This window comes from Pleurodeles waltl, chromosome 6 (assembly GCF_031143425.1).
Source record: "Pleurodeles waltl isolate 20211129_DDA chromosome 6, aPleWal1.hap1.20221129, whole genome shotgun sequence".
NCBI classification, from domain to species: domain Eukaryota; kingdom Metazoa; phylum Chordata; class Amphibia; order Caudata; family Salamandridae; genus Pleurodeles; species Pleurodeles waltl.
The window spans coordinates 232,207,614-232,223,026 of record NC_090445.1 but is presented as its reverse complement, the minus strand read 5'-3'; the positions used below and the strand labels follow the sequence as shown (position 1 = coordinate 232,223,026).

At 44.3% G+C, this 15,413-nt stretch overlaps 1 protein-coding gene across 1 annotated transcript in view; it reads left to right on the top strand.

The window, feature by feature from the left end:
• The window catches only part of LOC138299586 (ADP-ribosylation factor 1-like), a 112,249-nt gene that overhangs the window by 80,093 nt on the left and 16,743 nt on the right, over positions 1 to 15,413 (top strand). The gene's annotated exons all lie outside the window — the stretch shown is intronic.

Sequence of the window (15,413 nt, the reverse complement as noted above, 5' to 3'; positions counted from 1 at the left end):
GGCCCAATTTCACTCTGCGCTGCTCTGGGGAGCAGGCACCGAGCTCCTCCGCTGACCGGGGCCCCACCGCTGTCCAGCACCATGATGTATCGGGCGCCGCCAGCCTTCAAACCCCCGTGCGGCGTCAGATAAGCCGGGTGGGACACAGAGCTCTCTTAGCTCTCGTCCACCATGAACGCCAGCTTGGCCACGCACCCGCCATGAACGCCGGCTTGGCCAGGCCCCCATGGAAAAGATTTGTATATTACTGTCGATCCAAAAATATAGACCCTCTTACAGCATTAATACAAGATATTGTATGTGATTTACTTCATTTACAAAAATCAAATTTAGCATTCTCTTCAATAAAAATTAATCTTACTGCAATTTCAGCATATTTACCAAATATACAACATAGCTCTTTATTTAGAGTGCTTGTCATTAAAGCTTTCATGGAAGGTTTAAAATGCATCATTCCACCTAGAACACCACCAGTTCCTTCTTGGAATCTAAATATAGTGCTTACAAGACTTACCGGACCACCATTTAAGCCTATGCGCTCGTGCCAAATTCAATTTCTAACATGGAAGGTTGCCTTCCTAGTGGCAATTACTTCTTTAAGAAGAGTAAGTGAAATCCAAGCCTTTACTTTTGAAGAACCTTTCTTCCAAGTGCACAAACATAAGGTTGTACTAAGAACAAATACAAAATTTCTCCCAAAAGTAGTCTCACCATTTCATATAAATCAAACAGTGGAACTGCCAGTCTTCTTCCCACAGCCAGATTCTGTGGCAGAAAGAGCTCTACATACATTGGACATTAAAAGAGCTTAATTGTACTAGATAGACCGAACTAAACCGTTTAGAAAGACTAACCAACTATTTGTAGCTTTCCAAAAACCACAAACAGGCAATCCTATATCAAAACAAGGTTTAGCAAGATGGATTATAAGGTGCATCCAAACATGCTATATTAAATAAAAAAGACAGCTTTTAATTACTCCCAAAGCACATTCTACAAGGAAAAAAGGTGCAACAATGGCTTTTGTAGGGAATATATCAATGGCTGAAACATGTAAAGCAGCTGCATGGTCAACACCATATACATTCACTAAACACTACTGTGTAGACTTATCACGACAACAAGCCACTGTAGGTCAAGCTGTTCTAAGAACACTATTTCAAACAACTTCAACCCTGCTAATTTATGGGAGGACAAACTGCAGATACACATGCTGTGTATAAGACTGCAAAGCAGCTACACATACCATCAAACGTAAAATGTCACTTACCCAGTGTACATCTGTTCGTGGCATGTTCTGCTGCAGATTCACATGCACCCTCCCTCCTCCCCGGAAGCCTGTAGTCGTTTTAAGTTACAAACATTTGTACATATGTAGATACATTTACATTTGCATGGACATCGCTTACTTTATACCTATATACTCTATCACTCCTTCCTTTACCCTCTGCGGTAAAACAATCTAAAAATGGAGTTGATGCCCATGTGCAGTGGAACCGAAGGAGTCACTCGATCCTGTGACTCAAAAACACTTCTTAGAAAAACATCTTGTAACACTCAGAGTTCAACACTAAATGGTGGACTAATGCACAGCATGTGAATCTGCAGCAGAACATGCCACCAACAGATGTACACTGAGTAAGTGATATTTTCCGTGTGTGTGTATATGTATGTATGTATGTATGTATGTATATATATGTATGTATGTATATATATATTCGATGGCATGTGTAGCTGCAGATACACATGCTGTGCACATCCCGCCATCTAGTGTTGGGCTCGGAGTGTTACAAGTTGTTTTTCTTCGAAGAAGTATTTTTCGAGTCACGAGATCGAGGGACTCCTCCCCTTTCTGCTCCATTGCGCATGGGCGTCGACTCCATCTTAGATTTTTTTTTATTTCTGCCATCGGGTTCGGACGTGTTCCTTTTCGCTCCGCGTTTCGGTTCGGAAAGTTAGTGAAAACCTCAGAAAATTCGACGGTATTGTTTGCGTTCGGTATCGGGTTAGTTACAACAGATCGACACCGAATTTTGAAGAGCTCCGGTGGCCCTTCGGGGTTTTCGATTCCCCGGCGGGGCCTGGTCGGCCCAACCACGTGCGTCTTCAAGGCTAATGGAACGGACCCCTTTCTGCTTCTGCCCCGAATGTCACAACAAGTATCCTTATACAGATCAGCATCTGGTCTGTAATTTGTGTTTGTCTCCAGAACACAAAGAGGATACCTGTGAGGCCTGTCGAGCGTTTTGGTCGAGGAAGACTTTGAGACCGAAGAGCAAGAAGACTACAGATGGCGTCGGCGCCGACAGGACAACAACACTTGGAGGAAGAGGAAGAAACCTTCTTCATCGTGGATTCGGACTCGGACGAGGTCGATCCCGAACAGACGCTGAAAACCATGAGTAAGACGTCACAACACAAAACTCACGGGAAAGCCGTTAAAGCCCAGGGGACGCCACCGCCAGCAGGCCATGGCTTAACCTGAAAAATAGGTGACCGAGCATCGGCACCGAAAAAGGGCATGCATGTGTCGAAGGCACAGAGCAGACTCTACCCCGAGACACCGGGTTGGAGCAATCTCAACACCGAGAGGGCGGCACCGAAATGAGTCGGCATCGAGAGATCAGTACGCCGAAAATTAAAGTGTCTTCGGAGCCGAAAAAGACTGCCGAAAAAGTTTCCATACCGAAACATCCAGCCTCGGAACCGAAATAGAGTTCCTACACCGAAGAACAGGGCCTGTCCTCACAGATGCAAGGACACAAATTCGGACAAGAACTGGAGGCAGGGGAGCCAGATTACACTCAAAGAAGGATCCACATTCAAAAGGACACAGGGATGATCAGTACTCTCCCTCCAATAAGAATGAAAAGAAAACTTGCCTTCCAAGAGAAAGACAAGCAGCCTCAGGCAAAGGGGGCAAGACAAGTGACTCCGCCACCATCTCCACAACGCTCACCACAACTATCACCAGTAGCCACTCCACCAATGATGCAGTCCCCAACTCACACAGGGATGAGTCAGGATGATCCCGACGCTTGGGATCTTTATGATGCGCCTGTATGAGATAACAGTCCAGACTGTTATCCAGCGAGACCGTCACCACCTGAGGACAGCACTGCCTACACACAGGTGGTGGCAAGAGCAGCAGCGTTTCATAATGTCACCCTGCATGCAGAACCTATAGAGGATGACTTTCTCTTTAATACACTGTCGTCCACACATAGCCAGTACCAGAGTCTCCCTATGTTACCAGGAATGCTCAAACACTCCAAACAAGTGTTTCAGGAGCCTGTGAAGGGCAGGGCCATAACTCCAAGAGTGGAGAAGAAATACAAAGCGCCACCAACAGACCCTGTGTACATCACACAGCAATTAACACCAGACTCAGTGGTAGTAGGGGCAGCTCGTAAAAGGGCGAACTCACACACCTCATGAGACCCCCCCACCTCCAGACAAAACGTCGCAAGTTCGACGCAGCAGGGAAAAGGGTTGCAGCACAGGCAGCAAACCAATGGCGCATTGCCAACTCACAGGCATTGCTGGCGAGATATGATAGGGCTCATTGGGACGAAATGCAACATTTCATTGAACATCTGCCCAAAGAGTTCCAAAAAAGAGCACAACAAGTGGTGGAGGAAGGCCAGAGTATCTCGAGCAATCAGATACGCTCAGCAATGGATGAGGCCGACACAGCTGCTAGGACTGTAAATACAGCAGTGACCATACGGAGGCACGCATGGCTAAGAACCTCAGGATTCAAGCCTGAAATACAACAAGCGGTCCTGAATATGCCATTTAACGGACAGCAGTTGTTTGGGCCGGAGGTGGACACTGCCATAGAAAAACTTTAAAAAAAACACAGATACGGCCAAAGCCATGGGCGCACTCTACTCCCCACAGAGCAGAGGCACATTTCGAAAATCGCAGTTTAGAGGGGGGTTTCGGGGACAGAGCACAGAGCCCTCACCCTCACAAACAAGACCCACTTATCAAAGCCAATATCAGCGGGAAAGTTTTCGGGGACAATACAGAGGAGGACAGTTCCCAAAGAGTAGAGGGAAGTTCCAGAGCCCCAAAACTCCACAAAATAAACAGTGACTTCAACGTCACAAATCCCCAACACATGACACCAGTGGGGGGAGACTAACCAATTTCTACAACAACTGATAACAAATAACAGACATGTGGGTCCTAGCCATTATCCAGCATGGTTATTGCATAGTTTCTTCAATTCCCTCCAAATGTCCCACCGAAAACACACATGTCCAAACAACACATGGATCTCTTACAACTAGAGGTCCAAGCGTTGTTAGTACCAATGCATCAGAAGGGAACAGGAGTTTACTCCCAGTACTTTCTCATACCCAAAAAAGTCAAAACTCTAAGACCTATACTAGATCTCAGAACATTAAACCTATACATCAAATCAGATCACTTTCACATGGTGACACTGCAAGACGTGATCCCATTGCTCAAACAACAAGACTACATGACAACACTAGACCTCAAGGATGCGTATTTCCATATACCCATACATCCTTCCCACAGAAAGTACTTAAGGTTTGTAATCCAAGGGTTACATTACCAGTTCAAAGTGTTGCCATTCGGGATAACCACAGCGCCAAGAGTTTTTACAAAATGCCTGGCAGTAGTAGCAGCTCGTATCAGAAGGCAGCAAATACATGTGTTCCCGTACCTAGACGATTGGTTAGTCAAGACCAATACGCAAGAACGGTGTTCACAACACACAAAGTATCTCATAGAAACCCTTCACAAGCTAGGTTTCTCACTCAACTTCAACAAATAAACACCTACAGCCGTGTCAAATACAACAATACTTAGGAGCAACAATCAACACAACAGAAGGGATTGCCACTCCAATTCCACGAAGGGTACAGGCATTTCAAAACTTAATACAAGCCATGCACCCAAACCAAAAGTTACAGGTAAAATTTGTGATGAAACTACTAGGCATGATGTCTTCATGCATAGCCATTGTCCCAAACGCAAGATTGCCCATACGGCCCTTACAACAGTGCCTAGCATCACAATGGTCACAGGCACAGGGTCAACTTCAAGATCTATTGTTGATAGACCGCCAAACCTACACCTCGCTTCAATGGTGGAACACTATAAATTTAAACAAAGGGCGGCCTTTTCAAGACCCAGTGCCTCAATACGTAATAACGGATGCCTCCATGATAGGGTGGGGAGCACACCTCAACCAACACAGCATTCAAGGACAATGGGACACTCAGCAGAGACAGTTTCACATAAATCACTTGAACTACTAGCAGTATTGCTAGCGCTGAGAGCATTTCAACCTATAATAACCCACAAACACATTCTTGTCAAAACAGACAACATGACAACGATGTATTATCTGAACAAACAGGGAGGAACACACTCGACACAGTTGTGTCTCCTGGCACAGAAAATATGGCATTGGGCGATTCACAACCACATTCACCTAATGGCGCATTTCATACCTGGAATTCAAAACCAGTTAGCAGACAATCTCTCTCGGGATCACCAACAGATCCACGAATGGGAAATTCATCCCCAAATACTAAAAACTTACTTCCAAAGGTGGGGAACACCGCAAATAAACCTATTTGCAACAAAGGAAAACGCAAAATGCCAAAACTTCGCATCCAGGTACCCACAGGTTCACTCTCAGGGCAATGCGTTATGGATGAGTTGGTCAGGGATATTTGCATACGCTTTTCCCCCTCTCCCACTCCTTCCATATCTAGTAAACAAATTGAGTCAAAACAAACTCAAACTCATACTAATAGCACCAACTTAGGCAAGACAACCTTGATACACAACACTACTAGACCTCTCAGTAGTGCCCCATATCAAGCTACCAAACAGACCAGATCTGTTAACTCAACACAAACAACAGATCAGACACCCAAATCCAGCATCGCTGAATCTAGCAATTTGGCTCCTGAAGTCTTAGAATTCAGGCACTTAGACCTTACACAGGAATGTATGGAGGTCATAAAACAAGCTAGGAAACCAACCACAAGACGTTGCTATGCAAATAAGTGGAAAAGATTTGTTTATTACTGCCATAGTAATCAAATTCAACCATTACACGCATCTGCTAAAGACATCGTCAGCTACCTACTGCACTTACAAAAGTCAAAGCTAGCTTTTTCATCCATTAAAATACATCTCACCGCAATTTCAGCTTATCTGCAAATTACGCACTCAACTTCATTATTCAGGGTCCCAGTCATAAAAGCATTTATGGAGGGTCTGAAAAGAATTATCCCACCAAGAACACCACCAGTTCCTTCGTGGAATCTCAACATTGTCTTAACACGACTTATGGGTCCCCCTTTTGAACCCATGCACTCATGTGAGATACAATACTTAACATGGAAAGTAGCTTTTCTGATAGCTATCACATCTCTCAGAAGAGTAAGTGAAATACAAGCATTTACTATACAAGAACCCTTTATTCAGATACATAAACATAAAGTAGTTCTACGAACAAATCCTAAATTCTTACCTAAGGTCATATCACCGTTCCACTTAAATCAAACAGTGGAACTCCCAGTATTCTTTCCAGAACCAGATTCGGTAGCTGAGAGAGCATTACATACATTAGACATTAAAAGGGCACTAATGTACTACATAGAACGAAACAAATTCACAAAACAATTGTTTGTTGCTTTCCAAAAACCTCATACAGGGAATCCAAACAAGGCATTGCCAGATGGATAGTTATATGTATTCAAACCTGTTATATAAAAGCAAAAAGAGAACTGCCTATTACACCAAAGACACACTCAACTAGAAAGAAAGGTGCTACCATGGCCTTTCTAGGAAACATACCATTGACTGAAATATGTAAGGCAGCCACATGGTCTACGCCTCATACATTTACCAAGCATTACTGCGTGGATGTGTTAACACAGCAAGCTACAGTAGGACAAGCAGTATTACGGACTTTATTTCAAACAACTTCAACTCCTACAGGCTGAACCACTGCTTTTGGGGAGATAACTGCTTACTAGTCTATGCACAGCATGTGTATCTGCAGCTACACATGCCATCGAACGGAAAATGTCACTTATCCAGTGTACATCTGTTCGTGGCATGAGACGCTGCAGATTTACATGCGCCCTCCCACCTCCCCGGGAGCCTGTAGCCATTTTAAGTTGAGGGAAAATTAGACTTGAACATTTGTAAATTTATAAATATATCACTTTTAAACACATTATGTACATACATATACTCCATTGCATGGGCACTATTATTATATACACATCTCCTACCTCACCCTCTGCGGGGAAAACAATCTAAGATGGAGTTGACGCCCATGCGCAATGGAGCCGAAAGGGGAGGAGTCCCTCGATCTCGTGACTCGAAAAAGACTTCTTCGAAGAAAAACAACTTGTAACACTGAGCCCAACACTAGATGGCGGGATGTGCACAGCATGTGAATCTACAGCGTCTCATGCCACGAACAGATGTACACTGGGTAAGTGACATTTTCCATATATATTGTGTATGTGTGTGTGTGTGTGTATATATGTATATATGTGTATATATGTATATGTGTTCGATGGCATGTGTAGCTGCAGATACACATGCTGTGCACATCCCGCCATCTGGTGTTGGGCTCGGAGTGTTACAAGTTGTTTTTGTTCGAAGAAGTCTTTTCGAGTCACGAGACCGAGGGACTCCTCCCATTTCGGCTCCATTGCGCATGGGCGTCGACTCCATCTTAGATTGTTTTTTTTCCGCCATCGGGTTCGGACGTGTTCCTTTTCTCTCCGTGTTTTGGGTCGGAAAGTTAGTTAGAATCTCGGAAAAATCGTCGGTATTGTTTGCGTTCGGTATCGGGTTAGTCACAACAGATCGACACCGACTTTTGAAGCGCTCCGGTGGCCCTTCTGGGTTTTTTCGATTCCCCCGTCGGGGCCTGGTCGGCCCGGCCACGTGTCTCTTCAAGGCTGATGGAACGGACCCCATTCCGCTTCTGCCCAAAATTCCATAACAAGTATCCATATACAGATCAGCATCTGGTCTGTAACTTGTGTTTGTCGCCGGAACACAAGGAAGATACTTGTGAAGCCTGTCGAGCGTTTCGGTCCAGGAAGACACTAAGAGACCGAAGAGCAAGGAGACTGCAAATGGCGTCGGCGCCGACCAGGACAAGAGCGTTTCGAAGAGGAGGAAGAAACATTCTCCATCCATGAATCGGACTCGGATGAGATCGATCCCGAGGAAACGCCGAAAACCGTGAGTAAGACGTCGAAACACAAAGCTCACGAAAAAACCACTAAAGCCCAGGGGACGCCACCGCCAACAGGCCATGGCTTAACCCGAAAAATAGGTGACCGATCATCGGCACCGAAAAAGGGCATGCTGGGGGCGAAGTCATCCGACTCCGGTCGAGATACCGCCACACAGCAATCTCGGGCTCGAGATAGTGGCTCCGAGCAGGTTCGGCATAGAGATAGCGGCACCGAAATGGGTCGACACCGAGAGACCACGACGCCGAAAGTAAAGAAGGTTTCGTCGGAACCGAAAAAACCAGCCGAAAAGGTTTCGATACCGAAACATCCGGCCTCGGAACCGAAAACAAGTTCCTACACTGAGGAACAAGGACTGTCCACACAAATGAAGACACATAGATTTGGACAGGAATTAGAAACAATAGAGCCAGACTATACACAAAGAAGGCTCCATATCCAAAAAGAAACAGGGAAGATCAGTACTCTCCCTCCGATTAAATTGAAACGCAAGCTTGCCTTTCAAGAAAAAGACAAGCAGCCACAGGCAAAGCTGGCTAAACAAGTAACCCCGCCACCATCTCCACAATGCTCTCCGCAACCATCACCGGTAGCCACTCCACCAATGATGCAATCCCCAACTCATACAGGAATGAGTCAAGATGACCCTGACGCATGGGACCTTTATGACGCACCAGTGTCAGATAATAGTCCTGAATGTTATCCAGCTAGACCGTCGCTACCAGAGGATAGTACAGCCTACGCACAGGTGGTGTCGAGTGCAGTGGCATTTCAAAATGTCAGCCTGCATGCTGAGCCCATTGAAGACGACTTTCTTTTTAACACACTCGTCCACACACAGCCACTATCAGTCTTCCTATGCTACCCGGAATGCTAAAACACTCCAAACAAGTGTTTGAAGACCCTGTAAAAGGAAGGGCCATTACTCCAAGAGTGGAGAAAAAATATAAACCGCCACCAACAGACCCCGTGTACATCACACAGCAGCTAACACCGGACTCAGTTGTAGTAGGGGCAGCGCGCAAAAGAGCGAACTCACGTACTTCAGGCGATGCACCACCTCCAGATAAAGAAAGTAGAAAATTCGACGCAGCAGGCAAAAGGGTGGCGGCACAGGCAGAAAACCAGTGGTGTATTGCCAATTCACAGGCTTTGTTGGCCAGATACGATAGGGCCCATTGGGACGAAATGCAACACTTTATAGAACATTTGCCCAAGGAGTTCCAAAAGAGAGCGCAGCAGGTAGAAGAAGAAGGACCGAGTATCTCCAACAATCAGATACGGTCAGCAATGGATGCTGCAGACACAGCTGCTAAAACTGTCAACACAGCAGTAACAATAAGGAGACATGCATGGCTGCGTACATCAGGATTTAAACCAGAAATACAGCAAGCTGTGCTGAATATGCCATTCAACGGACAGCAGTTGTTTGGGCCGGAGGTGGACACTGCGATCGAAAAGCTTAAAAAAGACACTGACACGGCCAAAGCCATGGGCGCACTCTACTCCCCACAGGGCAGAGGCACATTTCGAAAAACACAGTTTAGAGGGGGGGTTTCGAGGACAAAGCACAGAACCCACAACCTCACAAACAAGACCCACTTACCAGAGCCAGTATCAGCGGGGAAGTTTTCGGGGACAATATAGAGGGTGACAATTCCAAAAGAATAGAGGAAAGTTCCAAAGTCCCAAAACTCCTCAAAACAAGCAGTGACTTCCACGTCACAAATCCCCAACACAACACCTGTGGGGGGGGGGGACTAACCAAGTTCTACAAACATTGGGAGGAAATAACAACAGACACTTGGGTCCTAGCAATTATCCAGCATGGTTATTGCATAGAATTTCTCAAATTCCCTCCAAATGTCCCACCGAAAACACACAATGTCAAAACAACACATGGATCTTCTAGAACTAGAAATCCAAGCGTTGTTACAAAAAGATGCAATAGAACTGGTACCAATTCATCAGAGAGGAACAGGAGTTTACTCGCTTTACTTTCTCATACCCAAAAAGGACAAAACTCTAAGACCTATATTAGATCTCAGAACGTTATATACCTACATCAAATCAGATCACTTTCACATGGTGACATTACAGGACGTAATCCCATTGCTCAAACAACAAGACTACATGACAACACTAGACCTAAAGGATGCATACTTCCATATACCAATACATCCTTCACACAGAAAGTACTTAAGGTTTGTAATCCAAGGGGTACATTACCAATTCAAAGTGTTGCCATGCGGGATAACAACTGCGCCAAGAGTTTTTACAAAATGCCTGGCAGTAGCGGCTGCACATATCAGGAGGCAGCAAATACATGTGTTCCCGTACCTAGACGATTGGTTAATCAAAACCAACACGCAAGAACGGTGTTCACAACACACAAAGTATGTCATAGAAACCCTCCACAAACTAGGTTTCTCACTCAACTACACAGTCACACTTTCAGCCGTGTCAAACACAGCAACACTTAGGAGCAACAATCAACACAACAAAAGGGATTGCCACTCCAAGTCCACAAAGGGTACAGGCATTTCACAATATAATACAGGCCATGTATCCAAAACAGAAGATACAAGTCAAAATGGTGATGAAACTACTAGGCATAATGTCCTCATGCATAGCCATTGTCCCAAACGCAAGGTTGCACATGCGGCCCTTACAACAGTGCCTAGCATCACAATGGTCACAGGCACAGGGTCAACTTCTAGATCTAGTGTTGATAAACCGCCAAACCTACACCTCGCTTCAATGGTGGAACAATATAAATTTAAACCAAGGGCGGCCTTTCCAAGACCCAGTGCCTCAATACGTAATAACGACAGATGCCTCCATGATAGGGTGGGGAGCACACCTCAATCAACACAGCATCCAAGGACAATGGGACACTCAGCAGAGACAGTTTCACATAAATCACTTAGAACTACTGGCAGTATTTCTAGGGTTGAAGGCATTTCAACCCATAATAAGCCACAAACACATTCCTGTCAAAACAGACAACATGACAACAATGTATTATCTGAACAAACAGGGAGGAACACACTCCACACAGTTCTGTCTCCTGGCACAGAGAATATGGCATTGGGCGATTCACAACCACATTCGCCTAATAGCACAGTTTATTCCAGGGATTCAGAATCAGTTAGCAGACAATCTCTCTCTGGACCACCAACAGATCCACGAATGGGAGATTCACCCCCAAATACTAAACACTTGCTTCCAAAGATGGGGAATACCACAAATAGACCTATTTGCAACAAAAAACGCAAAATGCCAAAACTTCGCATCCAGGTACCCACAAGATCAATCTCAGGGCAATGCGTTATGGATGAGCTGGCCAGGGATATTTGCATACGCTTTTCCCCCTCCTTCCGTATCTAGTAAACAAATCAAGTCAAAACAAACTCATACTAATAGCACCAACCTGGACAAGACAACCTTGGTACACAACACTACTAGACCTCTCAGTAGTGCCTTAGATCAAGCTTCCAAACAGACCAGATCTGTTAACTCAACACAAACAGATCAGGCATCCAAATCCAGCATCACTGACTCTAGCAATTTGGCTCCTGAAGTCTTAGAATTCGGACATCTAGATCTTACACAGGAATGTATGGAGGTCATAAAACAAGCAAGGAAACCAACCACAAGACCTTGCTATGCAAATAAGTGGAAAAGATTTGTTTATTATTGCCATAATAATCAAATTCAACCATTACACGCATCTGCTAAAGACATCGTAAGCTACTTACTGCATTTACAAAAGTCAAAGCTAGCTTTTTCATCCATTAAAATACATCTTATTGCAATTTCAGCTTATCTGCAAATTACGCACTCAACTTCATTATTTAGGATCCCAGTCATAAAAGCATTTATGGAGGGCCTAAAGAGAATTATTCCACCAAGAACGCCACCAGTTCCTTCGTGGAACCTTAACATTGTCTTAACACGACTCATGGGTCCACCTTTTGAACCCATGCACCCATGCACTCATGTGAGATACAATATTTAACATGGAAAGTAGCGTTTCTCATTGCCATCACATCTCTCAGAAGAGACAGTGAAATACAAGCATTTACTATACAAGAACCCTTTATTCAGATACATAAACATAAAGTAGTTCTACGAACAAATCCTAAATTCTTACCTAAGGTCATAACACCGTTCCACTTAAATCAAACAGTGGAACTCCCAGTATTCTTTCCAGAACCAGATTCGGTAGCTGAGAGAGCATTACATACATTAGACATTAAAAGGGCACTAATGTACTACATAGATATAACGAAACAAATTCGAAAAACAAAACAACTGTTCGTTGCTTTTCAAAAACCTCATACAGGGAATCCAATATCCAAACGAGGCATTGCCAGATGGATAGTTAAATGTATTCAAACCTGTTATCTCAAAGCAAAAAGGTTACTGCCTATAACACCAAAGGCACATCCAATTAGGAAGAAAGGTGCTACTATGGCCTTTCTAGGAAACATTCCAATGACTGAAATATGTAAGGCAGCCACATGGTCTACGCCTCATACATTCACCAAACATTACTGCGTGGATGTGTTAACACAGCAAGCCACAGTAGGACAAGCAGTACTACGAACTTTATTTCAAACCACTTCAACTCCTACAGGCTGAGCCACCGCTTTTGGGGAGATAACTGCTTACTAGTCTATGCAAAGCATGTGTATCTGCAGCTACACATGCCATCGAACGGAAAATGTCACTTACCCAGTGTACATCTGTTCGTGGCATGAGACGCTGCAGATTCACATGCGCCCACCCGCCTCCCCGGGAGCCTGTAGCCGTTTCAAAGTTGATCTTGAACATTTGTAAATTTGTAAATATATCACTTTAAACCACATTATGTACATACATATTTACTCCATTGCATGGGCACTATTATTATATACACAACTCCTACCTCACCCTCTGCGGGGAAAACAATCTAAGATGGAGTCGACGCCCATGCGCAATGGAGCCGAAAGGGGAGGAGTCCCTCGATCTCGTGACTCGAAAAGACTTCTTCGAAGAAAAACAACTTGTAACACTCCGAGCCCAACACTAGATGGCGGGATGTGCAAAGCATGTGAATCTGCAGCGTCTCATGCCACGAACAGATGTGCACTGGGTAAGTGACATTTTCCATATATCAGTAACTGCCCGTTTCTGCTAGTTGGGGTATCTTCATTTTTTCAGATGCCTGATGATTTGTGTGACATAAATTGTTACTCTTGGCAGCTGTTCTCTGAATGCATGAGCGGTGCAATTTTTTTTTTTTTTTTTTTTATGAGAAAGAGGCCATTGTAGAAAACATACTTTGAGGCTTCCATGAGAACTATCTCTTTGCGCTTTTAACACGGACAACTTTTGACTCCAGCTTCCACTGACACATGCTCGCTACCTTGCGATTGAGTGAAAACCCAGACGGTCGCCAACTATCCACATTAACAGAGTACCTCAAGTGAAGTCCTTCTCTTGCAGTTACGCCTCTGACTGCAATGGCTGGTATCATTAGGCAGAAGTACAGATACACCTGATTCTACTTGCAGCATATGTTCAATGTGCAAAAGCAGACTGTTTTGTGTATACTAAGACATTGAGGCAACTCACTGCGTACGTCCTAAAGGGAGATTATATAGTCTAACGTACGATGCTGCTCTGGATTGAGGTTTACTATCAAAACGTGATCGATAGTGCTGTACCTGGCTTGTTGTGTGCTTGTTGTGCATCTGTTCGTGACACCCCTGGCTAGTTTTGACAGTGCATCAGGGTTCATTGGTGCACAGATTCGGAACCGCTGAAGTAGCTTCTACCCCTGCTATGATGTTACTTAGGATCATAAACAAACTCCTGTATTTTGCAACCCATAGTTCAATGTATTGTCCTTTGAGTACTCTATCAATACACCTCCTCAGTTGCTGGTGGGTGTCTTGGCGAGGAACACTGCTGTTAATGGTTCTAGCCTTCAGAATAAATGTACCAACTTATTTCAGCACAGAACACCTTAAGTATGTCATGTGATACTACTGCCATACTTGATCCATGTCCAGTCTCACCTTGTTTCTTCTGAAAATTATTTCTGACTATCAAGGTGTACAAAAAATGACAGTTTGTGCAATAAAATCAGTTGAATGACACCGGCTGGTCTCGACGACACTCCCCCATTGGGGATATTTGACATTGGCTATCCAGATAGTGTGTAGTGATTTGCTATTCTTATTCTGGCAGTGTGCTGCTCTCAGTGTTAGCATGTTTTTTTAACGCAGTAATTCTAGTTTAATCTGAACTTTGAAGGTCTTGCATGCGCGGGACAGAAAGTATTGGCTGTGCAGTAGGTGTTCTTTAACGTGTTAGCACATCCAAACACAAGCATGTTAGAGTGCACCTTTTGTGTATGCTTATATTAGCATTTTGAAGCCAGACCTGTTGGTATTGCTAAGGTTTATACTTTTAGTGCAAGAGTTTCTGATGCTGTTGAAAATCTCTTGCTGTCTTGGAAGAGTGCCCAGAGCCTGGAAATCGGCACTAGTGGGGGAAAAAACATCTTTATATGCAGATCACCTAAGCAGTTTTCACCACATCTCCCTTTTGTTTTATATATGAACATTGCTAGGGGAATTCTGGTTTATGCAGCTCCAGAAATGTATTGCATAGAACAATCTTGGGGCACAGTACTGGCATATTGGTACTCTGTGTTGGACGACCTCTGAGTTTTTAGATCTTTGAGTAGCCTTTGGCACAATTTATCATACCATCCTATTCAGCCTACCAATTTGACTTGTAGGTGGTTGACAGCCAGCTCATTTGTTGAGCTTTGTATGTCGGAGAATGCTTCCCATAACAAATTGCCAGTCCTTACATGTTGGTGAACAACGTCAACTTCCTCAAGCTCAGTACTGTAAACACTGAGTTTTTATTTATGATGTCTGGCGTTTCCTGTTGGCATAATGTAGTAGGTCAGGTTGTGATAACTCTCTCCTCATCCCACCAAGGAAGTATGCAAGGTGGCCAGTATCTGTTATGAACACCTGAAGTCCTTAAAAGAACATTTGTCTTTGGTGGTGGGCAGTATAAACTACCAATGCTTAATGTCTAGGTTATGTTGTGCGAGTTGGAGTGTCT